This window comes from Crinia signifera, chromosome 1, assembly GCF_055691185.1.
Source record: "Crinia signifera chromosome 1, ASM5569118v1, whole genome shotgun sequence".
In the NCBI taxonomy this organism is placed as follows: domain Eukaryota; kingdom Metazoa; phylum Chordata; class Amphibia; order Anura; family Myobatrachidae; genus Crinia; species Crinia signifera.
Genome location: NC_139217.1, coordinates 384,980,109 through 385,006,225, shown reverse-complemented (window position 1 = coordinate 385,006,225; position 26,117 = coordinate 384,980,109). Strand labels below are relative to the sequence as shown.

The 26,117-nt window shown below is 43.8% G+C and overlaps 2 pseudogenes; one reads left to right on the top strand and one right to left on the bottom strand.

Moving 5' to 3' along the window:
• Positions 1-778: 778 nt before the first annotated feature.
• Positions 779-895, bottom strand: LOC146039745 (5S ribosomal RNA; annotated as a pseudogene).
• A 2,110-nt stretch (positions 896-3,005) lies between these two features.
• LOC146039734 (5S ribosomal RNA) lies at positions 3,006-3,122 on the top strand (annotated as a pseudogene).
• The last annotated feature ends 22,995 nt before the right edge of the window (positions 3,123-26,117 follow it).

Here is a 26,117-nt window from a genome sequence, read left to right as displayed (position 1 = left end):
CCCTCTCACCTCACCTCTTCCATTGACTTTAGAAATAAACTAGACACGTTTTGGGAGGAATATAAAATGGATAATTTAGAAACCCTGGATGATAACCCAGCCTTATTTTGGCAGACGGCGAAAGCTGTCATCAGAGGACGAATCATCCAATATGTCTCAAAACATAAAAGGGAATCGGTAACCAGATACAAGACCCTCCAATCTGACTTAACAAAAACATAATTAAATTAGATGTCTTAGAAGAGACGTAGGAAGAACGAAAGGGTTTTTGGGGCACACTTGAAATATTAAGATAGTGAAAAGATGGTGTACAAATGTGTGACATAAAATCTAACCTTTATTGATTACACTTAAAATACATACAAGCACACGTCAATTGATACGAAAAACAGTTTTAAAATACAAATCGGCATGTGAATTAAACTGTGAAATTTATTTTATAATAGTAAATACACAATGCAAAAAACGAAATTGTAATACAATAACCGTCAAGTGGGCGAAAATGATTTGACAGGGAATTTACCAGACCGTAAATAATTTGAGCAAGGCAAATTTAACACAAGATAGTGATACCATGTACATAAATGGTGCAGAGGTTCATAATATTTCAATAATAAGTATTCTTGCTTCAGACCCTCCTTGAATGGTATACATCAAATGATGGACCCGAATGTATTGATAAGGGTAGCAGGTTTACATTGCTATTGTTGGATTAAAGGGTAAAGAAAAAGAGAGATATGCTCTTCGTATGCATTCGCCACTTCTGCTGTCTGAGTGTGTGATACAGCACTGGATATTCCCTGATGGTCTCCCAAGAGGTACTGATCCAGCCAGTCGCTGCTTAGCTGCTGAGTTCGGATGGGATCAGGCGGCCCAACGAAGTATGGCTGTATATGGCATCAGATGAGAGAGCCTCAAATGGAACTAGGAGCCAGTAATCACTTCTGCTTTTCCCCGGTGTCACTCAGGAGAATGAGAGAGTGAACGAGTCCAGATGAAAGATGATATTAGTTTAGAATGAAAAAGATGAAAAAGGAAAAAAGGGGGGAGGGAAGAAAGGGGGTATATGCTCCCAGAGTAACAGTATATGTGCCCACTGCAGGATTTTAATGGATTCGTGGTCACTGAGCCAGTAATGGGAAATACTGTGCACAATGCCACATGCAGGGGTGAGTAAGGTCTTTATAAATCTTGAATTCTTGTATGTGCAAGATAGATCAATTTATCAGCAACATACATAACGGCATGTGGCTCTAAGCATGTATTTGAAACAATATATCAGAACATATTGATTGAGGACACCAGAAAATGATACCAATTGTCAGAGTGAAAAGACAAGAATTATCAGTTCAACAAAATACAATTATAAAGCAATGGTTTTAAGGGTCTTGATTAGAGCTGTTAGCAATTATTAAAGACAGGGAGGTTGTACTTCCAGTGTTAATTGGTTAGTTACTGCTACATTAATGGTAACAACAATAGAGCAAGGTAGTGATTACCCGATAGACGTTTCTGCAGTGGCTCTCCCCTACTTAGTGGCAGAGCAATTTGCACGTGAACAACTTATCAAACCAACAATAGTAAGCAGAGAGGTTTAGCCTGAATATAACAATAGACGCTCAGTTGCTAATATAGCGGACACCTAATTATAGCGTGCCCCCATATGGTAGAGCGCAAACGTCCCGCTCAGTAGCGGTACTAGTATGTGCACGCACCAGACACAGAGTCTGTGCATGAACGGCAATCTGTGTATTTAGATGCAGATTACCTTTCCAGCGTGGCAGCGGGATCCAGGCACGGTAATATGGACCGTGCGGCGAGTGTCGCCCCCGTCTTAGCCGTAGCAGCCGCACTGCTCTGAGAGGGACTGAAGGAGGGCACCGAGTGGTTGGAGATTCCCTGACGTCAGGAGACACGTGTTTCGCCCCGATTGGGCTTGATCACAGTGACGTCACTGTGATCAAGCCCAATCGGGGCGAAACACGTGTCTCCTGACGTCAGGGAATCTCCAACCACTCGGTGCCCTCCTTCAGTCCCTCTCAGAGCAGTGCGGCTGCTACGGCTAAGACGGGGGCGACACTCGCCGCACGGTCCATATTACCGTGCCTGGATCCCGCTGCCACGCTGGAAAGGTAATCTGCATCTAAATACACAGATTGCCGTTCATGCACAGACTCTGTGTCTGGTGCGTGCACATACTAGTACCGCTACTGAGCGGGACGTTTGCGCTCTACCATATGGGGGCACGCTATAATTAGGTGTCCGCTATATTAGCAACTGAGCGTCTATTGTTATATTCAGGCTAAACCTCTCTGCTTACTATTGTTGGTTTGATAAGTTGTTCACGTGCAAATTGCTCTGCCACTAAGTAGGGGAGAGCCACTGCAGAAACGTCTATCGGGTAATCACTACCTTGCTCTATTGTTGTTACCATTAATGTAGCAGTAACTAACCAATTAACACTGGAAGTACAACCTCCCTGTCTTTAATAATTGCTAACAGCTCTAATCAAGACCCTTAAAACCATTGCTTTATAATTGTATTTTGTTGAACTGATAATTCTTGTCTTTTCACTCTGACAATTGGTATCATTTTCTGGTGTCCTCAATCAATATGTTCTGATATATTGTTTCAAATACATGCTTAGAGCCACATGCCGTTATGTATGTTGCTGATAAATTGATCTATCTTGCACATACAAGAATTCAAGATTTATAAAGACCTTACTCACCCCTGCATGTGGCATTGTGCACAGTATTTCCCATTACTGGCTCAGTGACCACGAATCCATTAAAATCCTGCAGTGGGCACATATACTGTTACTCTGGGAGCATATACCCCCTTTCTTCCCTCCCCCCTTTTTTCCTTTTTCATCTTTTTCATTCTAAACTAATATCATCTTTCATCTGGACTCGTTCACTCTCTCATTCTCCTGAGTGACACCGGGGAAAAGCAGAAGTGATTACTGGCTCCTAGTTCCATTTGAGGCTCTCTCATCTGATGCCATATACAGCCATACTTCGTTGGGCCGCCTGATCCCATCCGAACTCAGCAGCTAAGCAGCGACTGGCTGGATCAGTACCTCTTGGGAGACCATCAGGGAATATCCAGTGCTGTATCACACACTCAGACAGCAGAAGTGGCGAATGCATACGAAGAGCATATCTCTCTTTTTCTTTACCCTTTAATCCAACAATAGCAATGTAAACCTGCTACCCTTATCAATACATTCGGGTCCATCATTTGATGTATACCATTCAAGGAGGGTCTGAAGCAAGAATACTTATTATTGAAATATTATGAACCTCTGCACCATTTATGTACATGGTATCACTATCTTGTGTTAAATTTGCCTTGCTCAAATTATTTACGGTCTGGTAAATTCCCTGTCAAATCATTTTCGCCCACTTGACGGTTATTGTATTACAATTTCGTTTTTTGCATTGTGTATTTACTATTATAAAATAAATTTCACAGTTTAATTCACATGCCGATTTGTATTTTAAAACTGTTTTTCGTATCAATTGACGTGTGCTTGTATGTATTTTAAGTGTAATCAATAAAGGTTAGATTTTATGTCACACATTTGTACACCATCTTTTCACTATCTTAATATTTCAAGTGTGCCCCAAAAACCCTTTCGTTCTTCCTACGTCTCTTCTAAGACATCTAATTTAATTCAGTTATCTTGCTGAATCCTTTGGGAGCACCACCAACCTAGAACCCTATAATATTCCTCTTGTTAAAAGGTCGCATGTTGGTTTACCACCAAATTCTTATATTGACTTTTCTCTCTCACAAAACTGCCTGTGACACTTCACCCAGTTATTTCCATTAACAAAAACATACCAAACGTATAAACAAGCCCCAACCCCCCGAAATAAACTATCATACACTACAGCAAAAGATAGTTTTGACGCCCTCCTTTCAGCTATGGTAGACAGACACTCTTTTTATAGGGACCACCGATTCCATAAATTCGGCAACAAAACTGGCCGCCTCTTATCCAGCTTACTGAAAGCTAATGCTCCACCAACTATTATTCAAAAAATCAAAAAATCGGATGGTACCCTGGCAGGGTCTGGCTCGGACATAGCTGAACTATTATCCTCCTTTTATGCTGAAATATATTCACAACCCCCTCGTAACCTAGTTAATGAACGGGCATTCTGGGACACTATATCCCTTCCGCAGCTAGCTCAAGATAAAACCACCCTCCTAGGCGCCCCCATTGAACCCCAAGAAGTAGAAGAGGCTATCAAAAAATTAAAACCACTAAAATCCCCCGGCCCGGATGGCTTGTCAGGGGAATTCTTTAAAGTCCTCCTACCCAGAATAAAACCTCAACTTACTAAAGCATTTAATGCCATCATTAGTTCTGGAAGTGTCCCGAAATACTTTAACGATGCTATCATCCGTCTTATTCCCAAACCAGGCCGAGATCCGCATTTGCCAGGCTCATACAGGCCTATATCCCTTTTAAATGTGGATTACAAATTGTTTACTTCCATACTTTCCAATCGTATCAAATTCCTCCTCCCCAATATAGTGAATACGGATCAAACAGGATTCATAGTAGGTAGGCACTCCACATCTAATATTAGAAAAGTGTTATCAACCATGCATTGGATAGCCACCCACGAGGACATGGATGCCTCCTACTTACTTGCAGTAGACGCCGAAAAGGCATTTGATATGGTCTCTTGGGACCATATCTTCCTCACACTTACAAAATTTAACTTCCCTTCAAACTTAATTCATATAATTAAATCCCTCTACACTGGTTCTACCTCCAGGCTTATCTGTAATGGATATCTATCGAACCCTATACAACTATCCAGAGGAACGCGGCAGGGGTGCCCCTTGTCCCCACTCCTTTTTGCGCTTGCCATTGAGCCTCTGGCAGTGGCCCTGAGGGGACTATCTGAATTCTCGGGTATATCGGTTGCCACAAAGGAATTAAAACTCGCGTTATTCGCGGATGATATGCTCCTTTTTTGTTAGTGATCCCCTGACTTCCATTCCGGCCATAATGAAACAAATAGATGAATTCGGCTCCTTCGCGGGATACAAAATAAATGCTGATAAGTCAGAACTTCTCCCTCTAAACAAACCTGCAGCCCGCCTTATAGCTTCCCCACCCCCACCTGCAGTCTCTAAATTCAAACTTAATAGCCCTTCACTGAAATACCTGGGAGTTCAGCTGCCCTCAGAGATAGGTAGACTATATCACCTCAACTACACCCCTGTATTCACCAAAATAAACACACTTCTCCAATCATGGATTAATATGCCAATCTCCCTACAAGGTAGAGCAGCAGTTTTGAAAAGTATTATTTTCCCAAAACTATCCTATGTTATACAGATGCTCCCAATGTACCCTACAGCAGCTGATGTTAAACGTTGTGAGAGAATGTTTTCCAAGTTCCTCTGGAGGGGAAAGAAATCTAGGATATCACTATCCAAATTGAAACTAAAAAAAAGTGAGGGGGGCATGGCAATTCCTGATGTTAAAGCCTTCTCGAAGGCCACAGCATTTAGGTATGTCTGGGATTGGCTCCTGGGCACATCAACATACACCAATTTAGAATTAGAACAAAAATCAATGCACCCCTACTCATTGGCGGCTCTTTTACACACACCCAAAGCCATGCTTCCTCCGGAGGCGAAAATACACCCACTGTTCTGGCATACATATATGGCATGGTGGTCTGGTAATATACTATTAAAAAGGAATCCGTCTCACTCTAGGTTCCTACAATTCTGTGGTAACCCTTGTTTTCCAGCAGCACAAACCAACTCAAGGTTCACTACATGGAAAAGAAAAGGTATCATAGCTGTCAGGGATGTCTTCGACCCAGGGGGCACCATTTTATCTCTTAACTCTCTGGTTGAGAAATATCAAATCTCCAATTCAGATCTTTTCATGTATTTGCAACTAAGGCATTATGTACAGTCGCTACCCCCCCCATTTGACACCTCACTCTCTTTAGACCCACTTACCTCTTTAACCGCCAAGATCTCTCTAGCTCCATACAAAATTAACTTATTGTATTGGGATTTCTTGTCTTTATGCCCCAACAAGCTCTGGGCGCGTGGAGTGTCGACCTGGGAATCGGACTTGGGCAAACCGCTGGTGCTCAAAGACATACATTGGGATCTTACCAATACCCTCAAATTCTTGCACTCTGCGAGGCTACAGGAGACACACATACGCTTTTTACACAAGGCCTACATCTCGCCAGGCCAACGGGCCCACATAGTGCCAGATGCCTCCTCAAAATGCCCAAAATGTGGTGCCTCAGTAGCATTATTTATTCATTGCTTCTGGTTTTGTCCAAAAATTAAAAAGTTTTGGAATAAGCTACTGAACTTCATTAACAACACCTTCAAACTTCACCTAATTTTTGACCCATTACCAATTCTAATGCTAAATTTTTCTATCTGGCACCTTAAAGGTAAACAGAAACTCCTAACGCCCTTGCTGTGCTTAATCCTTACGATAGGTAAGAAATTAATTTTAACCAACTGGACTGTCGGGTCTGCACCCAGGATCGACACAATACGCACCCATCTTCTTAAAACCTTATACTTGGAAAGGCAATCTACTATGTCTAATATAGAAGAAGGTGGTTTACGTTTCTATAAAAAGTGGGGACCATACATTGAGGTGCTAGACTCAACCCAACAAAATCAAATTATGTCCATATTTGACTCAACAACGTGGAATACTTATCGCCAGCTTACTCTACCAGTGAACACATCGCCTGGGACTGACTAATATATATATAATGACACAAACCTCCCACAGTTTCATGTAATACTGGAAATCTGTTAGTAAAACATCGAATGAAGTGACATAATCAGAAGCGCTTAATCTCAATCCCATGTCCCTCCACTCCCCCCCCCCCCTCCCCCCCCCCTCACTCCCAACCCTCCTACCTCTTTCTCCTCCCTTTTCCCCCCCCCAGTTAACAGAAAATTTAACAACTGGTTCATTTCATATAACTTTATTAGGTTTATTATTGAAAATACTGTTTGCAGAGTATACATAATATTACATATTACAGCATGTGTTAATACCTTTCGGCAGTTAACGGCTTAGCGAAAGACTCGCTACAATAAGTGACGCAAAGGACACTGGACATTATCCTGGCAAATCCCTAAGGTTCTCAGGAATCTGGGTGCTTCTTTGTTCTTGGTTCGCTCCACTCGGGGGCCCCCAATGGAGGGCAGGCCACTGGGGGGAGAGATTTAGGAAACGTTTATATTTTACTATATTATCTCTTGTGCCCTAATCGGGGTTTAACATTTTTATATGCAACCAATTTTGCTATGTATATATAATTGTAAAAGTATCTGTTCAACTATATAAACTTGAAAAACCAAATAAAAATTATTTAAAAAAAAAAAAAAAAAAAAAAAGAAAGAAATGTATTATCATTTTCAGTTGTTTTTGTAAAAACCTGCTCATACCAAGGTCCTGAGTCAGACCTGATTGCTGAGGACTGTGAGTAAATAGTCCCCCTTACAGAAACAAAACCCCCTGTAAATCTGAGAGAGAATTGCAAATGGATCGCTATTCCCTATCCACTTGCAAATCCATACACAATTTACGAACCATCAAATGATTTTTACAGTCTGTGCAAATGTGAGTAAAAGTCTGACCCTTCCACAAATCTGTGACTGAGACAAAAAAGGAGAAGATATAGAAATCTATATCAATTGTTTAAGGCGCTTCAATATGAGTGTGCTTGGCTTGCAGCAGCAATCTAAAATTGGGGGCGTCACCTCCAATACAATAAACAAGAGAGCAAAAGGTGGGTGATTGCGCTAAAATAAAAATAAATTTAAATAAATGAATATAAATGAATATAAAATGGTCAGGTGTGAATATATAATAGAAAATACATTTATTTAGCCATATTGCAAAAAATATAAAATTAGATAAAAAATGGGATTAAAAATTGGGACAATGATACAATAGTCACCCAAATCCTTGGAGAGGTGTAGATAGGACTCTTTAGGGAATTATCCCATCAGGATGTGGTAGTCCTGGATGAATATTATTGTAATCCAAATTGCTTTGTGGAAAACACTCGAGGACCGTTGCCGCTTGTACTCCACAGAATGGTTCCCGGGCTTCTTTTAGGAGGTGGCGTGCCTCCACGATGTTGCTTTGCCTCGGATAGTGGTTGTGGGCTGGTCAGCTGGATTTTGTAAAACGAGTGTCCCAAGTAAAGGATGTATTTGCTGGTTTTCCAACTCCAAGTAGTGTAAAAAGGGGTGCTGGTGATCAGAGTCCCATTTAGGTTGCACCTACGCGTTTCGCTGTCATGGGGCAGCTTTTTCAAGGTGACTGGTTCATTCAGCTAGTGGGGTTTAAATACCCTCTAAAACATCTAACATAACACACCTGACCAGGTGATTATTACTTAATAAACTCAAAGACTAAGACAACGCATATAATAAAATTATCTATATATTGTGTGGAGACAGACCTACTTAATTTTTAACTTTTTGAAAACATGATATAAAACATACCTGAAATAAAAGCCTGTGTTATTCTGCCGAGATACATCTCCGGTAGCGGAAGTGCATTTTTTGCATCACTTCCGGCAAATGGAACGCACGCCAAGTAGCGTGTCGTTCCGTTTTCAGTGTATGGATGTAGCTATATCCGGCGCATAGTGGCGCCGTGTATATGCGTATTTACCTCAGATCTTAGTGATCTTTTTGGTGGACGGAAGTCCTTAACGTAGTAATATTGCTTAAAGGGACAGTAATCATTATGTCGTGTATATCCGGGTCGGTGGACCGCATATTAGGGATTTCCTGTTTAATGAAACGCAAATGTGATTTATATCATCGGCAGTATAACACTGGCCCTCAGAACCATCTAAAAGAAGATCTACAAATAAATAAATGCAGATGACTTTCAGTTTTTTATATATATATATATGTACATATAGTAATACTTTGCCAAAGGTATTATTATTTTACAGTGTCATTTCATTTGATGTCAAAACTCACGTTGTACATAAAAACTCATATTGTGCACAAATATCGCAGTATAGAATGATTTTGAAAAGGATATGTGACTGAGACAAGCTGGTTGCGACCGGCGCTGACATCACGCATAAGGAATGCATGCGCAGTCATTCGATAATCGCTCGATTTGTAAATTCATTGATCAGTGTTCAACTCTGAATCAGGCCCATAGAATCCTGCTGCTTGCAATTCCAGAATGGTGAATGAATGCCAAAACAAGAACCAACAAATTGGAACAAACTTCCGTTTCCTGGTCTGTGTATCAACAGCTGATCAAAAGAAATACACTCAAACTCTTAAGCCATCGAATACAGCCCACTTAATAAAGTGGCCTCGCCAGTTGGCGCTTAGTACACAAAAGCGTCTCTATTCGATCGCTTAAGAGTTTGAGTGCATTTCATTTGATCAGCTGTTGATACGCAGACCAGGAAACGGAAGTTTGTTCCACAGACTTGCTGTGCATTCCACTTATACAGGTGGATTTCCCACACAGAAGAATTCCCCCTCCCTAAATGTCCTCTCCCCCTTTTCCTTGTCTCCACATATTCAACGAGAGAATTATTGAAACCAGTACAAAAACAATATATTAAAGAAAGAGGAGCACTAACATCAACCTAAAAGATAAGTATCCGAATAAAATCTATGATTAACATATTGTAGCGCCATTTCCTTTACCAAAAGTATCTTTTTCAATTGAATCTCTCGGGGACTTAGGAGAACAGTCCCCATCTGATAAGGGTAGGCAGCACAACATCAGGGAAATCACCTGAGACTCTTCCCAATTTTTCTTTTTCACTTTGCAAGGACCAAAATATGTTTGTGGTGTTTATACAATAGGTTTTATTTTGCTTCACTTTCTTGACATTTCAATAAAAAAAAAAACAACACACTTTTTTCACCATTTTGCTTAAATAGCGTGATGGATTAGGATAAACAAGAAGACAAATAGCATTTTCTGAAAATTCAAGTGATCTGGAAAAAAAAAAAATATATATAAAAAAAATATATAATGATGTGCTAAGGCAATGTCATAAAATTGCCTTAGCACAGGGGTGAGAAAGCCCTCAGCAGGTTAAGCAGGCGGTGAAAGACTTTTCAATGGGAAAGCAATTCGCTAGGGCAGCATTGTTAAAAAGCCCTGATAAAGCATATATAAACATTTATTGGGACCCTTGATCACTATTACTAGGTCATGAATAAGACATAAGATCTGTCTGTCATCAGCTCGTCTCCATTTGCTGTATGCAGTGCATCAATACACTCTTTCCTTTCATTTAGCAGAACTAAACAAATAACAGATCCACTATCTAATAGCCAACAATTATGGCAAATATTTATTCAGCTTCACATAGGTAGTTCCACTGCTCAGCATCAAATGCTTAGATATGCAGATGCGGGTGGCTTATGTACAAAGTCTCACCTTGGCAAGGATATAATTGTTCCCAGGTGACAGGATTTGGGCTAAAGTTTAACATCATAAAAGCCTGAGCAGATTATAGCTTCGTTTTAGACATCCTGAATAAATCTTATATATGAATCGGTGTACAAGCTCCCATGCGTATATTAAAGCATGACCACACACCCAAGAGTTGTACATCTATCTTGTAAATTCATTGGTCTTGTGACAAAATACTTCAGTGTATTCTGATTAGGTCAAATAAAGTTGGAACTCAGATGTGCAGTTGTCTGGAAATAATGTAGGGTCATGTGATCTAATGTGTCCAACCATGTTGGTAAAAGCTGCCGCCACACGTAACCCTACATTAATTGTATAACTCATTCTCCCTTTCTGGTGTATCTGCTATGCTCACAGCTGCAAAGAGACTGGACCCAAACTTAAAAATGACTGGAACTGGTTATCACTCTCCATTTGATCAATTTTTAAAGCTTGATACATCTGGCCCTCTGCCTTTGTCTTTTCTCACCTTTCTTCCTCTTTTACTTCACCACCATTTTACCCATCATTTGTCTACATTATTCAGCACAAGATTTTATTATATGTATTATCCATAGCAATACTTTTTTCTTATCATTACTATTTAACATTTTGGAACCATTTTTTTTCTCAAGAGAGAAACTTTTTTTTTCTGAAAGTGTGGCCTGTGTATTCCTGAGTGTCTTTTGTTCTATACTGTTAAAAAAAAACTTTGGTTGAGGATAAGGTTGTTACGTTATTTGTTGATTTTCAGTAGTCTTTGTTTTCATCATGAGATGGAATATGATGTGTAGGGGAAATAATGAATGTGTTTGGAGACTGTATTTTTCTGTCATGACTAAACTTTCTGGAAGTGACATCACTGACGGTTGGGAGGGGATAGTGTTCGTACCAACTCATTACATGCCTATGTGATGACATCATTTTCTCACTGTTTAGAATTATAGAAAATATCAGTGGTGCACGCAGGAGGGGTGGTTCTGAGTACCCAGAAAACCCTCCAGGAGTCTAAGGGCACTAGCCTGAAAGCTGAGGGTCCCCTCTTTCCATGGGTACAAGAATTTAAAAAATCGGCCCTTGGAAACCGGAGACATCTGACTTCAAAGCAGTGGTCCCCATCCAAGCCTGTTAATTGCTCTCCCTGGTCAGATATTTCAGGTTCTATCTGACTTAGAGTTTTTCTGAGGATATATTCCAAAAGCTGGGACTCTCCCCCTTTGATGGACACTAGAAGCTTGTCTCTACTCTTCCCAGAACCAGAGATATTAGCCTTCCAGCAGCTGGTTACTGCTCCAGCTCCACACCCCTGGTATGTAGTTTTATATTCTCATTGGCAGATTGCTCTGCCTCCTGAACTCTGATCCCCTAGTCCCCAATACCATTTGGTAGGTGGGATTCTCTAGTTTTTAATTCCATTCATTCATTCAAAATCTAAGAAATCTATTTCCAGGAACTGGAGATATCTGCAGTCATGCAAGCTGTCCTCCCACCAGAAAATTATAAATAATAAGCCCACTCCACTATACACCCCTCCTCTGCGTATTAAACATCCCCTACCACCCTGGAAGTTATGTATCAGGGCCCCTTCATTCATCCCAATGCCCCCTTTTCCCACCCCATCTCCCACCATCTGTGCAGTAAAGGGGTAATTAGTGGAAATTACTGATCCAGGCCCTACATGCTGAGCGGTTTATAATAATACCCCCTACCACCCGTGGGACATCAAAGCTTCCCGCCCACCACTACCACTGGAGGATCGGTAGGGGCCCCAATACATTGCTATGCCAAGGGGTCTATACTGCTGTTGACGCCCCTGTATGTATATATGTGGCACCCCAGGGGGTACCCCTTTTATTCCTGTACCCCCAGGTTGTTAACATTGCAGCCAATGCTGCCAGAACAGGTCCTCTCCCCTGTCAGCAGGGCTGTGAGGGGTTAACAGACACAACTAGTTTCCCAGCTCCCCTGCAGGCAGGAAGTTGGGAGGTCAGAGGTGATCCCAGCAGCAGTGTGAGAGTGAGGAGAGGAGCAGCATGGCATGGCTGCAGCAGAGTGAGAAGCAGTGTGGCAAGTGAGGACAGGACCACATGTGGAGAGGACACAGCTTGGCATGCTGTGGTGGACAGAGACAGCAGCTGCAGACAGAGTGTGTGCCTGTGGGAGAAGGAGCCACAAGTGAGAGAAGTGATTGGCAGGAGGAAGCAACTGCAGAATTTAGTACAGGTACCCTGATAACACACAGCCCTTGTCCATGAACCCCTTCAGAATATGCCCTGAGAGACTGCCCCTGTATCCACCTGAAGGCACCCCACAGTACCCCTGGTGCCCAGGCAGTGCATATCAGGCAGCACTGGCCCCTTCTTGTCCCTGTACGTGCAGCAGCCACAGATAGCTCAGCCCAGGCCACACAGCTGCAAATGAACCATGTTTAATTCCTTACAGTGTGGCCTGAAAGAGACACTTATTCACCTCCCACTATAAAGGCATGTGAGCACAGAAGGCTGCAGGAAAAGGACACCTTACTGCTAGCAGCCCGGAGAGAGAGACAGAGACTGTTCTAGTAGGTTTTGTTTATATACAGCACCCTCCATTGGAAGCCTATGCTGTACATCACAAATAACTGCTCCAAAGCACCACCACTACAAGTACCTGTTCTAATATACCTGTTGGATTATAAATACTGGGCACCGTACAACCAGACTTTACAGCGCCCTCTGTAGGACATCCACACATGGAACAATATATTATAGGTTCAATCATACTTCACAATATATCTCCACCTTGTGAGCAGTTTACTCAAGGGACTGATAGACTGAGAAGTTTATTCTTTTATTTGTGCTGTGATTGATGATTATCTTTGACATTATTTTATGATATGTGACTATTGCGAGTATCTGATATTATTACATATTCTAGTGAGACGTTATACCTGCTAGTTATTACAAGATGTGATTTAACCTGAGTATTGCTTTGACACAGAATATTTGAAATTGGTAGTAATGTTTGCAGCGGTGACCAGTTGATTCCTTAGTTAATAAATATTGTTGTCACTGTCACTTTGTATGCTAGTTACTGTGTGGGTGTGTTGCTTGGGGTGTTCATCCCTCTGCCACAGGCTCCTGCTAAAGAAGAAGAAGTTGTTGAGCCCACTCTTCATCTGGAAACCAAGGACGACACCACCAGCGACCCCGGTGAGTGCATTACATCTCACCCACCGAGTCAGTGAGCCTGTCACACTTGGCGTCATACCGAACAGGATCGGACATGGAAGTGTATAAAGGCAACCCCACCGCATATGACCAGTCCATCAGGGAAATGTCTGTCGCACTGGATGGACTCATCAAGATGATGACGGAGATGAGGAAAACCCTAGCTGACCAGAGAATAGAACAGGAGGAATATGAGCATAGAAGATGGCGACGCGAATGCGGCAGAAGGCGCAGACACCAGTGGAATCCCCCATTGAGGTCAGAACGACTACACACTGACCGAGCCAATGTATGCCCACAGACTGTGAGAAGGCACGGGAGAAGGGGTCCACCGGCAGTGTTCCAGAACGCGTCAAAAGCATCCGGTGTAACTCAGATGACCGATTGGCCGCGAACCGTCCCAAGAAGGATCACAGGTCCTGTCCTGTGGTTTAATGTGCCACGCGGATATGGATACATTAGACGTGCAGACAACTGGCGTAGCGTCTATGTCCATTACACCGCCATACAGAACGAAGACCCCCAGAATTGCTTCCGGAGCCTGAGCGATGGTGAAATCGTCGAATTTGAATTAACAAGCGGGAAGAAAGGCACCAAGGCCGCAAAAGACTCTGGGCTGAATGGAACGCCGGTGCTACACAATAGACATGCCCCGGAACAACAGTGGCATTACCCGCACCGTAAAGAGCCCCCACCCTACCACCAATATAGCGAAGTTGAACTGAGAGAGGTCAAGCAGGAGAACAAATGGGTCAACACCAACCCTCCTCGACCAGGACAGATGCCCCGCCCACCAGAACCTGAGATCACGAGGGCAAGCAAGAAACCGGTCATGTGGAGTGAGGCAGTGCACCAGAAGCAGCAAGCAGCGACTAGGCCTCAACTTGCAGAGCCAACAAGAGAGTACGTCCCTAGAATGGATGATGCCGACTATCGAGTGGCGAACCTTGGGCCAAGAAATGGTGGAATGGTGGACCGCCAGAGAAGCCCCGAGAGCGTGGTTCAGATAGCTGAGATGTAGATGGAAGAGTCACCAGCAGCAGAACCAGTGGTGCCACGGCATAGATCCAAGGCCAAGGTAGAAGCACCAGAGAGAGAAGACAAGGCCAAGATCTGTTTCATCGGTGGGAAACCGGTAACAAGTGGTGAATATACGACCATCTCAGGAGAGGAATTCGCCTACAGAATCCAGCAAGCGATAGAGAGGTCGAAGAGGCAAGATCGAGAGGCGAGATGTGCCTAAAGATGTGTACGTCGTGAGAGTGGGTGCCATCCATTGACGGCCTTGGAGAAGCTGGACTGCAGAGGGATGGGGGGTCCTGTGGCGGAGGGATGGTTGACCCAGAGGGCCCACATTAGATAATCAGGTGACAGAGAGGTAGCAATGCATTTGTTGAATGTGTGTATGTTCACTGTCTTCTGTTGTCATTCAAATATTTTGTCATGGACATTGAAAGGCTGTACTTAGGATTTAATGCCCCTGGTTTGTTGCCTGGGGACAGGCAAATTTCTAGCATGGAGGTATGTGGCACCCCAGGGGGTACCCCTTTTATTCCTGTACCCCCAGGTTGTTAACATTGCAGCCAATGCTGCCAGAACAGGTCCTCTCCCCTGTCAGCAGGGCTGTGAGGGGTTAACAGTTTCCCAGCTCCCCTGCAGACAGGAAGCTGGGAGGTCAGAGGTGATCCCAGCAGCAGTGTGAGAGTGAGGAGAGGAGCAGCATGGCATGGCTGCAGCAGAGTGAGAAGCAGTGTGGCAACTGAGGACAGGACCGCATGTGGAGAGGACACAGCTTGGCATGCTGTGGTGGACAGAGACAGCAGCTGCAGACAGAGTGTGTGCCTGTGGGAGAAGGAGCCACAAGTGAGAGAAGTGATTGGCAGGAGGAAGCAACTGCAGAATTTAGTACAGGTACCCTGATAACACACAGCCCTTGTCCATGAACCCCTTCAGAATATGCCCTGAGAGACTGCCCCTGTATCCACCTGAAGGCACCCCACAGTACCCCTGGTGCCCAGGCAGTGCATATCAGGCAGCACTGGCCCCTTCTTGTCCCTGTACGTGCAGCAGCCACAGATAGCTCAGCCCAGGCCACACAGCTGCAAATGAACCATGTTTAATTCCTTACAGTGTGGCCTGAAAGAGACACTTATTCACCTCCCACTATAAAGGCATGTGAGCACAGAAGGCTGCAGGAAAAGGACACCTTACTGCTAGCAGCCCGGAGAGAGAGACAGAGACTGTTCTAGTAGGTTTTGTTTATATACAGCACCCTCCATTGGAAGCCTATGCTGTACATCACAAATAACTGCTCCAAAGCACCACCACTACAAGTACCTGTTCTAATATACCTGTTGGATTATAAATACTGGGCACCGTACAACCAGACTTTACAGCGCCCTCTGTAGGACATCCACACATGGAACAATATATTATAGGTTCAATCATACTTCACAATATATCTCCACCTTGTGAGCAGTTTACTCAAGGGACTGATAGACTGAGAAGTTTATTCTTTTATTTGTGCTGTGATTGATGATTATCTTTGACATTATTTTATGATATGTGACTATTGCGAGTATCTGATATTATTACATATTCTAGTGAGACGTTATACCTGCTAGTTATTACAAGATGTGATTTAACCTGAGTATTGCTTTGACACAGAATATTTGAAATTGGTAGTAATGTTTGCAGCGGTGACCAGTTGATTCCTTAGTTAATAAATATTGTTGTCACTGTCACTTTGTATGCTAGTTACTGTGTGGGTGTGTTGCTTGGGGTGTTCATCCCTCTGCCACAGGCTCCTGCTAAAGAAGAAGAAGTTGTTGAGCCCACCCTTCATCTGGAAACCAAGGACGACACTACACCAGCGACCCCGGTGAGTGCATTACATCTCACCCACCGAGTCAGTGAGCCTGTCACATATATATATATGTGTATATACCGGCCCCCATGACGCCAACCTGGTCTCCAAGCAACGGGAGATGCAGTCAGACGCCGGCTCCCGGATCTGCGCCATCCAGGCACTTCCGGACCAGGTTCCCAGCGCAGTGCAGGGAGGTGGACAGAGGCGGCCTCTTTCTTACATACACTATTTAAGGTAAAGCCTTGTTATTTACTGTGTTTATGCTGTTCACCTGACGACGGGGTGTAAATCACCCCGAAACGTTGTAACATTAAATTTCACTACTTTCACTACTTTCACTAATTTCCTGAAGTGCCGTGCGCTGGAGTCTCTTTAAACCCTCCACACCTGCAGATTATATATATATATATATATATATATATATATATATATATATATATATATGTGTGTGTGTGTGTGTATATATATGTATATAATTATTTATATACATTTGGTCTATCAATAATACTTTAACTGACCCGGCATATACTGGGTCCCCTAAGTGTCCGTCTCCGTGCTTTGCTCCACCCCTCTGGAAACCTCCTTCTGAAAATCCTGCGTTGGCCCCTGAACATTACGCATGTGCACCGGCCACTTTTCGGGTTTTGGGTTCTGATTACCTTGAGGTTTTGGGTTCTAATGGGTTTTGGCAAAACGCCTCCTAAGTGTTTTGTTTTTGGATTTTTTGGCTTTTGGGTTCTGATTTTTTTGTTAAAAAAGCATAAAAACAGCTCCTACGCTATATTATCCTCAATAACATTAATTTCCACTCATTTCCAGTCTATTCTGAACACCTCCCAATATTATTTTTAGAGCAAAAGGTTGCACCGAGTTAGGTGGATAACTACAGATGGGGCAGGTCCCATCTTGGCAGTGAGAAGGGGACGCGCGCGCACGAGAGGCGCTTGCGTCCCCTTCCGACGGCGCTTCCAGCCGCTCCCCCGGGTCACCGCTGGCTTGTCGGCGGTAACCCGGGGTCCCCGCCGCCTGCCCGCACCCCCCCTAACCCTGTCCGTCTCCCACCGACGGAGATTGAGGCGCGCGTGCACGTGAGACGCACGGGCGTCTCAGTCAGATGGCAGGCCAGGCTGATGGCGGATCGCCAGCGGTGACGTTCTGGCGATTCGCCAGCAAGGAAGAGGACTGCCCCATCTGTATGCAAAAGACAGGTAGATACGTCAGCAATACTAGTATATGTGCACTAGCAGAATTTATAATAATTAATTTTATTATTAGGTACTGCTTGGCTCTCAGTGGCACACGTCAGTGCATCAGCAGCATGGAATTATTTTTTACAGTCCCACGCAGCACAAGTATTATATTTTAATTAAATTAGATATAGCAGCCTAGTATGTAGTTGTACTACTAGGTAGGTACACTTAGGCAGTAACACTGCCAGTGGCAACAGTGGACTGAGTAAATAATACTGGCAACCTCTATTCACAGTATTCAGTGCAGGCAGCACCAGTGGACTATATATAATTAAATTAAATAAGTATTAATAATATAGCAGCCTAGTAGGTAGAGAAAATAAACTACTAGGTAGGTAGGCAGTAGCACTGCCAGTGATCACCACAAAAGGTAGTTACACACCACCAGTAGCTTTATGCAGTGCACCAGCAGAATTTATAATAATTAATTTTATTATTAGGTACTGCTTGGCAGTAGCACTCAGTGGCACACGTCAGTGCATCAGCAGCATGGAATTATTTTTTACAGTCCCACGCAGCACAAGTATTATTTTTTAATTAAATTATATAATATAATTAATTATTAATATAATATATAATATTACAGCACAGCAGCAGAGGTAGGCCCCATCACAGAGGAGACAGTAGTACTACAAGTACACAGTTAGACTGTCCTCCTTGCTAGGGAGAGCCCATCCTAAGCATAGAGGAGAACAGAGTACACAGCAGCACTGAGGGAGACAGCTGCCCCAGCGAATAAAATAATTACAGCACAGCACACCAGAGGTAGACCGCACAGAGGAGACAGTAGTACTACAAGTACACAGTTAGACTACACAGCAGCACTGAGAGACAGCCCCAGCGAATAAAAAATATTGCGTTCAAGCTCAAGCTCAAGTTTACGCCCCAGCAGCAGCACCAACACACCCTCTCCCAACCCACTACTAGACTGGAGTGAAGATGGCGGGCACAGCAGCCGCTATTTAAAGCCTCGCGAAATCCGGTGCCGGGAGATGACGTTCTGACCATGCGGACGGTCCCGAGTCAGGCGGGAATCTCCGAGCGCTGCTCGGAACCGGGCTCGGAATGATGACGTCCGTGGAGGCTCGGATCTCTGGAATCCAAGTCTGCACATCCACTTCTGAAATCCTGAACTTAGCACTTAGGTTTTCCAAGCCAGAAATAGAGATGCTTTAAAGCATTGCCGACAGCAAGAAATCAATTTTGTATTCACTCACTACAATGCTTTTTATTCTTTCTCTTTCCTTGGGACTTGAATGAACCTATATTATTAATCATAAGTAAAACAAACTCCTAATTCAATATAAATAAATTAACAACTGTTATTTCTGTAGTGTATGCTACTGCTGTATGTTTTTGCTTACTGTATAAAGTTTCCCAGTATTCTAATAGAGATCTCCCAGTTCTTCTATAGCATTAGCTCATTTGCTTAAAGGATCATTTTTTTCAGAGTGGCTCATACTGTATATTTCTGATCAAATTCCAGGACATTCATTCGGGAAGTATTACAGGAAATTTAAACATGCTACTGCAATACAAATCATTTTTACTGGCTCCTGTTTGGCTTTTTTCTACTTGTCATAAATCTTATCAAAATGTCTAATAATAGAATGCAAGATTGTCAAAAGTAATTGTTAGAAATACTGCATTTCAAAGACAAGTACAGTAAATGTAAGTGCTTATTAGTAGCTCACGGATGCACTGTAACCCATAACAACCAATCAGATGATTGCTTTCATTTTCAACTGCAGCAAAAAAAAGAACAGATAGAAGCTGACTGATTGCACTAGGTTACAGCTCATTTTTTACCATTGCTATTTAAATAGGTCACACTCTGGGCCAGATGCACTAAGCTTCAAATGTGATAAAATGGAGAGTGATAAATAGCTCCTACCCAGGGCCGGCGCTACCCACTCAGCAGCTCCTGCAAAGCAGGGAGGCGCCATGCTGAAAAGGAGCTGTCTACCTCCCTGCTCTGCTAAAGCTGCCTCAACCCTCACTGTCACTGCCTCCTGCACGCAGCCTGCAGTGCCTGTCTGACAGCGGGTGGGCGGCAGTATAAATGGCTGCTCCCTGCACCATGAGTGCACACAGCCTGCACACCGCCCGCAGTGCCTGTCTGACAGCGGGGCCGACAGTATAAAGAGCTGCTCCATGCACCGTGAGTGCACACAGCCTGCACGCCACCCACAGCGCCTGTCTGACAGCGGGTGGGCGGCAGTATAAAGAGCTGCTCTCTGCACCGCGAGTGCACACAGCCTGCACACCGCCCTCAGTGCCAGTCTGACAGCGGGCGTCAGTATAAAGAGCTGCTCCATGCACCGTGAGTGCACACAGCCTGCACGCCACCCACAGCACCTGTCTGACAGCGGGTGGGCGGCAGTTTAAAGAGCTGCTCTCTGCACCGCGAGTGCACACAGCCTGCACGCCGCCCGCAGTGCCAGTCTGACAGCGGGCGGCAGTATGGAGAGGCTGAGCAGCTCCCTGCACCGCGCACACACTGTCCTCCTCCTGCAACCTGCCCCCTCTTCCTCATGGACACTTGCGCTGAGGCATGTAGCGTTGTCTGTGAATGTCTGGATGACAGTGGCACTCAGTGGCACACGTCAGTGCACCAGCAGCATGGAATTAATTTTTACAGTGTCACGCAGCACAAGTATTATTTTTTAATTAAATTAGATATAGCAGCCTAGTATGTAGTTGTACTACTAGGTAGGTACACATAGGCAGTAATACTGCCAGTGGCAACAGTGGACTGAATAAATAATACTGGGAACCTCTATTGACAGTATTCAGTGCAGGCAGCACCAGTGGACTATATATAATTCAATGAATTAAGTATTAATAATATAGCACTTGCACTGAAGCATGTAGCGCCCCCTACCCATTGCTCCCTGCGCCTGTCAGCGGTCAATCATATGACAACAGGTAGCAGCGCCGCATCCCCTTACTTCACTCTTCTCAGTGTACTGTGCCAGTGCCACTGCCAGTCCTCAACACTCTGCCCCCTCTATCTCCTCTGAGAGGGGTGTAATGGCGTCCTCAGCATCCTGCCTACGCAGATAGAAGAGGAGGGACTGCACAAGAGTTAAACAGCAAAAGAACAGTGAGTCTTTTATTATATATGTTTATAACAATTTTATTAATGGCTGGGTTATGTGCCTAAAGATGGCCATACACGCTGCAATAGCAGCGTACGATGCGATGTGCGCTCCTGCAGGCATCGCATCGCACAGACCAAAAAGTATATGCTGCACATACTTTTTGTACTGCTTTCGGATCACATCGCACACACATTGCATGCATGCCATGCCATGCCATGCGATCTAGCCCATAATGTATGCGATTCTCGCAGCGTGTATGGGAACCTTGGGTGCCTGCAACATTTTGCGGACACAGCACTGAGATGGTGTATGCATACATGTACATGCACTAGAGGGCGCAAAATTTAAGGGCGCAAAATTTATGCTTTGCAGGAGGGCACCGGACACTCTAGCACTGGCCCTGCTCCTACCTGCCATGTCACAGACTGTGGGGCAGATGTATCAAGCCTTAACAAGAGATAAATGCAAGAGTGATAAAGAGAGATACACATCCAGCCAATCAGGTCCTTACTGACTTTTTTCAAACACAGCCTGTAACATGACAGGTAGGAGGTGGTTGGCTGGAGGTTTATCTCTTTTATCACCCTTGCATTTTTCTCTTGTTAAGGATTAATACACCTGCCCCTGTGCTTGAAAAATGTCAGGCAGGAGATGATTGGTTGGTTGTTTATCACTCTCTATTTGATCCCTTTTGAAGCTTAGTGCATCTGGCTCTCTGTGAGATGTGTTTTATTAGCCTATAAAACCTTACATTTTGACAGTATGAGCCCAGGCCCAATGACAGGTGGGCACAATCAGGACACTTTTACTGGGCACTGAGATTTAAAGGGGCCAGGCTCAAATGAATCAAGAATCTCAAATGTCCAGTAAAAGTGTCCTGATTGTGTGCCTCCTGGAGTGTCACGGAAAAAGCGTTTGGCTCCCGAAAATAGGTTCTGCCTCCCAGTCACCCAGAAAAGTGGGAAAGTCCCCTCTATCAGCAGGGAGGAGGGGGGGGAGGCAATGGTGACCAAATTATGAAATTCATGCTGAATTGTGTCCTCGTGTCCCCGCCCCCACTGTGCAATGCCTGTAATACCTGCATTGCACAGCAGAGGGTGACTATGATGACGCAATCACAATGTCCACACCGCAACACATCCTTTTTGCGGTCACATCACACCGCCGATCCCATTCCCTGCTTCCCCGAGCAAGCTGCCCTCTGTACCTCTTGCTTCTCTGAACTGGCACCCATAGTCCAGTTCATGTATAGCCCTTGCCCATTCTGTGCTGCATGCAGCAGGGTACAGGCAGAAAGAAAGGGAGCTTGACTGAAGCAGCTGCCTCTTCATACAGCAGGAGGAAAAGTGTATGTTGGGCTGAAGAGATACAGGTTAGATAAAGCATCTCAAGATGGCATGGAGCTGAAGACACAGGACTGGAGAAACAAAAAAGGGGTGTGCTGGAGACCCAGAGAATAATGGGGTTTAGAGACATACTGGTAAAAGATACAGGGAGGGGTGATAGTCAGAGATGTGGGGGTCAAGGCTAAGAGACATATGGGGTGAGGCTGGGAGACACATGAGGAGCATCAGGTTGAGAGACACAGGAGATGAGTGGATGGCTAAAGATGGAGAGAGTCATATGGGTGGATGAGAGTGGGGACACAGGGATAGAGCTTGTAAAGACACAGCCAAGATTAACAAGGGTTTCAGACTGGAACATCACAGGAGGTGGGTTTCCACTTGTATGGGGTGTTTTGAAAGAAAAACGCAAAAAAATACTAGTGCTATCTAATAATAATTAATTCCCCTTTGGCAGCAGGTGAGATAGTCCCCTTTGGCTTTTTTTTTTAAAAGGAATGCTCAATCCTTTAGTAGTAGCTGTAACCATTATATTAGCCGCAAAATTCGGCTCCTGATTGCCCGCTAGGCCATAATAGAATCATTCGGAGGAGAGGCGCTGAACATGAACCATCAGCGTCTCTTCTACCAGTTCGTGATGGGGACCGCCGGGACAGTCGTGTTTTTTTTTTTCCGCGAAGACCTGGACTACTTCAGGACAGAAGAGGACAGATCTTCGCCAGAGGAGACTTGTAAGTAGAATTTGCTTCCACAGGTCCCCTGTGGATTACTTTGGACCCCGGACTCGGAAGCCGACACGGACGCCGACATGAAACTGGACGCCGACATGGACGCTGACGTGGACCAGGACACCGGACCAAGACCGAGGGCTACCTACGGGCTCAAGATAGGTAAGTATCAGTATGTGTGGGCTTTGGATGTATTAAAGTTGTATTTTTCTTGGGTCAGTGTGTTTATTTTACTATTTTTCATACTGTGGAACTACAAGTGCCAGCGGGCCCTTTAATGCCCCGCATGGTGGGACTTGTGGTTCTCCAAGTCCCAGCTTGTGGGGGGAGGCTTGCTGGGACTCATAGTTCCACACTATTGAACAATAGTTTATTCTATTTTATTTACACTGAATCAGCCCGGTGGCCACAGCTCCAGGGCCACCGGGGACAGCACCAGGCTTCAGCCAGGTCAGGTAAGTCCTGGAGGGGGGGACCCTTTTATTGGGGGGGTCCCCACTCCCCCAGGGCCCCTGGCCAGGCTGACTGGTCAGTAGGGATGAATGCTTTGGCCGGGGGGACTTGTATAAAAAGTCTCCCTCTCGGCTGTGCCATTACCCTGCTGGCTGGTTTGGCCTGGGGCTGGTTCTTAAAATACGGGGGACCCCTAGTCATTTTGTCCCCTGTATTTTAGGAACCAGCCCCGGACCTGGAGCCTGGGGGTGTTTTAAAAAATCGGGGAACTCCTATTTGGTTGGTTTCCTGATTTTTTAATACCAGCCCTGGCTCTTTCAGCCTGGTGCTGGTTACGGCTGTGGGGGGGATCCCACGCCTTTATTTATTTTTCTATTTTTTTTAACACTGAAGCCTGCACGGATCTGACTGATCCATGCAGGCTAAAGCCAAATATGACAGGAAAATAAAGTGTATTTTTCTGCCGTATTTGGCCCGCCATTCGCGGGCATTTTACGCCAGTTAGCGGCCGTATTTTCAATAATAAATAAATCAGGAACCACCATTCTTTTGAATGGTGATTTCTGTCGTATTCTATCAATGGTGTAATCATTCATATTTGTAAATACAAATATGAATGTCCCATCAATACGAAAATTCGTATTTTTAGCATAGTAAATGCCAAAACGTATACGCCAAAAAAAATCGTATTTTCGCATGAAAATACGATTTTTTTCCCACTAATTTTTCTTAGTAAATTTCCCCCATAACATACATATCTGTCTCTCCAGCAGCTTCCCCACTTCCAAGTCCTTCCAACCCCCTCTAACTCTGTTTTCAGCAAGCACAGAGCTTGCTCCTGTTAGTGGCTCTTCTTCACTTCAGCAGTGGTGGTGTTGTGCCAGAAGAAAAAGCTTTTGGTACAGGCTTTTATGTTTGGAATTACTGTTCTGAGCTGTGTTAGAGGTGGAACTCAGTTCCCCCTATGATTTAAGGTGGTGGAACTCAGTTCCAACCGTTCCCCCTCACTTTAACCCCTGTCTAGGACACATCAACATTTTGTCTGTGATGACCTAAGGCATATGTTGGGTTTTTATACTCTACTATCCAAGTGGGCCAAGCATAGTGAGGCACCATGCCTGAAGCATGGGGAGCAATACGAGGGGACGTGGTATACATATGTTTACTTTGTGTGTCTATGTCAACTTAAGTCAACATAGACACACGCAAAATGAAAAACTCATGTTGACTTTTTCCAAATTAATCTTTTCCATGTCATCCTAATGCCTGTGCCAACCTAATGACCATGTTAACCTAATGTATGTTGACCTATTTTATGTGTCAACCTAGTGACTGTCGACCTAACTTCTGTCGACCCTATGACCCATAACCGTCTCAGAGGCCATGGACAACTTAGGTTAAGGCTTGCCAGGCCCTTTTTTGCCAATCAATAGGCTTTGCTCTGACTGAGGAAGTGGGAAACAAGTTTCTGGAGCCCTACTCTGGATACATACTATGATTTATTTAGAGCATTACGCGGCTCTCGACTTAAAATGCCTAATTATTCACATCAATAATTGGAGCTCCCAATCCTCATTATTCAGTACAGACATGCAATAAGGTTAAATCCATCTGAGCTAATTAACCTACCAGAATATTTTAACTGTGTGGGAGAAAACTCTAGCACAGGGAGAAAACAAACATATAAGGGTAAATTTACTAAGATGGGAGTTCTATCGGAGATGGGATGTTGCCCTTAGCAACCAATCAATTTCTACATATTATCTTCTAAAACAGTGATGGCTAACCTTGACACTCCAGCTGTTGCTGAACTACACATCCCAGCATTCCCTGCATCAGTTTTAGCATGGCCAAATAGTAAAACTGATGCAGGGCATGTTGGGATGTGTAGTTCAACAACAGCTGGAGTGTCAAGGTTAGCCATCACTGTCCTAGAATGTGCTAAATAAATAAGTAGATTCTGATTGGTTGCTATGGGCAACATCCCGTCTTCAGTTGAACTCCCATCTTAGTAAATGTTCCCCATAGAGAACATTCAAACCAGCACAAACAATGCCCCATGTCAAAGTGGAATAATAATAACAACAATTATAATAAGATTGATACACATAGATAAAACGACTCTTCTCCGCAGGATACCGCATATCATAAAATATTACAGCCTAACGCAGTACAACCTGTAAGATAGAAGAAAACTATTTTTTTTTCAGAAGCAATGAAAGTACATTAATGACTCTAATTTGCCAAAAGTGCAGTAAATGAACATCTTCATCCCACAGTGTTCAAATTATATTTTATTTAACATATTCATGACTATAATGAATTAATATGCCTCCCTTTTGGAATATTAACAGATGTAAATAATAGTAATGAAGCAGTTCTTTGTTCTACAAAGCTATTGACTCCTACACTATTCATAAGTGTTTCGCCACATTTAAATACAATGGAAATTCTTGGGCTTTCAGCAGTGCATTTGTCAATCAAATTAGTATTGTTTTATATAGAACATTCATTATATTCAATTATATTCTTGAAGGTCAAGCGAAAACTCTTCCCGTTTCCTATGTATCCTTGCACATACCATGGGGTCTGTTACTCTTATTGTTTGCAGCAGTCACGTATCAATTTATGATGTGGTGTTAAAGAGGTTTTTTTTTCCTTTCCCACCGACCTTC